We start from the raw sequence: 2,871 nt of genomic DNA, 5'->3' as shown, positions 1-2,871 counted from the left end.
CCCCTCCCCTCTCCCCTCCGTGCTGCTTACCATGGGACACGGAGGAGATCGCGGCTGTCGGGTGGGAGCGGCGGCGTGTAGTACTTCAAACCAGCCGCCGGTTCGAGAGCCAATCATGGCTCGCGGACCGGCAGCCGCGGCTCCTGATTGGCTGCCGGTCCGCGAGCTCTGATTGGCTCACGGACCGGCGGCTGATTTGCAGTACTACACGCCGCCGCTCCCACTTGACAGCCGCGCTCTCCTCCCTGTCTCCCTGTTCTGACAGCTGAGACACGCTGCCGCCGGACTGAGCGGCAGCGTGTCTCACTGACACAAGCTGGTGGGCTGGACCAAACGGCTTCGCGGGCCGTATACGGCCCGCGGGCCAGAGGTTCCCCACCCCTGCCTTAAAGAGACAGCATATGGTGTTACAGTGGTATTACTATGAGTTAATTATTAATTCATTCTGTAAGGGAATAATTATTTGCTGTGATTTTGTTATACACCTGTCCCTCTATTTAAGAAAAAATTCTTCACTACAAGTGCTATTCTTCACTACATGTGCTAGATAAATTGGGACTAACCTAAAGCAATGCAAATTAATTTCTGTCTGGAATAGACATATAAAATTTTGTTTCCTCAGCAAAGCATTAGTTTTTGGACAATCAATGTGTGTTGTTTCCATGCTTTGATGTTTTCAAATTTTTAGGGACAGTTCATGATATTACCGTGTTCTAATTAGTATCATTATATCAAATTGACGAAATCCCTTCTGTCACTACTAATTTTAGTATCATTAATATCTTTTTCTGGTGAATGTCCTGCGTGTTAAATTTTCTCTGGCTATTTTTCCATGTTTCTCTGTGCTTTAGAGATAATACACGCTAACTGCCTATGAACATTAAGGTTTCCCAATCTATTGTGAGCTCTTAAGCAGGTATTTGATAATAATTTTTCAACACTTACCAGAGCAGTAATATCAAGATTCAGTCCACTACATGGCTTTGATGTTTATTTGTACTTCTTATTATGTAAAATCTTTTCTGTATTTGATTTATATTGATTAAGAATGTGATACATTGTCAGGGCAGACAGGGGGAATTGGATTACCATTCCTTCCATACCTTGCCCACCTTACCTTCAAGTATTCCTCTATTTTCAACATCTATCTAGTCTAAATATTTTCTTTCTGCCTGATTTTTCTTCTAGTAGTTTTCTATTTTTATTACCCATTCTTTGTAGTACTTTCTTTCCATTGGGTATTTCTATACGTCGATGGTTGTCCACCCAATTATCTACAGTCATACCATGCTGGACATGCCCGATCTCGTCTGATCTTGGAAGCCAAGCAGCTTTGGGCCTGGTCAGTACCAGAAGGGGTGACCCTCTGGGAATACCGGGTACTGTAGTATCAGGGGATTTACCACACACATCTTCCGTATATTTACCCAGGAATAATCAGCAACGCCGAACTCAAACACCAATCGCAGTACATGTGCCCTTGCTCACTCTTCTAGAAGGAGTCCATAGTTGGAAAAGCCAGATCCCCTGTTTCTCTCTTATGTATGCACTTATGTATAATAATTCATAAGTTGATTGAGTAAACAAGGGATTTCAAACTTTCGCTTTGGTGAACGTCGAATATTAACACTCACTTAAAATACAGTGGGTGGGCAGATATACTTCCTGCCACCCACCTTACAAAAAGTGAGTAACATTTTGTTACATTGTGGTTTAATACTTTTTTAAGTTATTGTTGTGGGTATATACAACAATATTTTGTCGTCTGTCTTTAATAATAAAAGTTAAGTTTTATCTTTCACATTTAGTGTGTACCCTATATTATGACTATATTTGCAAATATATTTATATAAAGAATGCCCCAGTAAGACAATAAATCAGTCTTCCTTTTTTGCTCTTCTATGCAAAAAACACACCTCAATAGTTTGTTCTGAACTAATGTCAGGGAGCACCACCAACCTAGTTCTACCCTAAAAGCCTAGCAGGCAAAGTTGGTAGCTTTATGTTGGTTATTATTTATGCCCCTTATGATATAAAAATTGGTTGATACTTACCAACAATCCGTTCCAGTGCAGATTCCAAAACCCCAACCCAATACTTGATAAAAACATTGCTGACAACTGGATCCAGTTCAGAAAGGAATGCAAAGTATAAGGCAACGCTGGATTGTCTGTGGAATCAAAAGAGGTACAGGCATACACCCTTCTAATACACTTAACTGATGACGGTCAGAATTTTTTTTGTTAATAATGTATAAAAGGAGAGTTATGGTAGACTTACCATTGTTAACTCTCTTTCTGTGAGATACATTGGGTTATACAGGGAAACATTTGGGGTAGAGTGGATCTTGATCCAGAGGGACAGAGGCTGTCCCATGATGCATTGGGGCCTCCTCTACAACCTTGCATCCTGGCACTGTGAGCTCAGTTTCGTTACCAGTCCAATGCAGGAGCAGGTAAGAGAGAAGGTAGATGTTAGTCACAAAGAACCACATTCTCACGACAGGAGAAGGTATCAACGGCTAATGCCATTCAAACCCATAGAAGCTAGGTGCGTCAAGGTGGGCGCCCTGTGGAACCCAATGTACCTTGCAGAAAGAGAGTTAACAATGGTAAGTCTATTATAACTCTCCTTTTCTGCAGCAGGTTACATTGGTTTCCACATGGAAACATCAGGGATGTCCTAAAGCAGTTCCTCAAGGGAGGGGATGCACCTTAGTGGGTATGAGAACCCGGCGTCCAAAGGAAGCATCCTGGGAGGCGGAAGTATCAAAGTCATAGAACCTAATGAACACACCCCGGCGGGGTCCAAAGACCGCGTAGAATGGACATTAATAGCAGCAGGAGCTGGGGGACCAGCCTGTGCATAAGC

General features: G+C 42.6%; 1 pseudogene; it reads left to right on the top strand.

The window, feature by feature from the left end:
• Window positions 1-1,272: 1,272 nt before the first annotated feature.
• On the top strand, window positions 1,273-1,391 carry LOC134933297 (5S ribosomal RNA; annotated as a pseudogene).
• The last annotated feature ends 1,480 nt before the right edge of the window (window positions 1,392-2,871 follow it).

The sequence above is a fragment of the Pseudophryne corroboree genome, chromosome 1 (assembly GCF_028390025.1).
Source record: "Pseudophryne corroboree isolate aPseCor3 chromosome 1, aPseCor3.hap2, whole genome shotgun sequence".
NCBI lineage: Eukaryota > Metazoa > Chordata > Amphibia > Anura > Myobatrachidae > Pseudophryne > Pseudophryne corroboree.
Note: the sequence above shows the minus strand (reverse complement) of the source record. Positions and strands in the feature narration are given on the sequence as shown.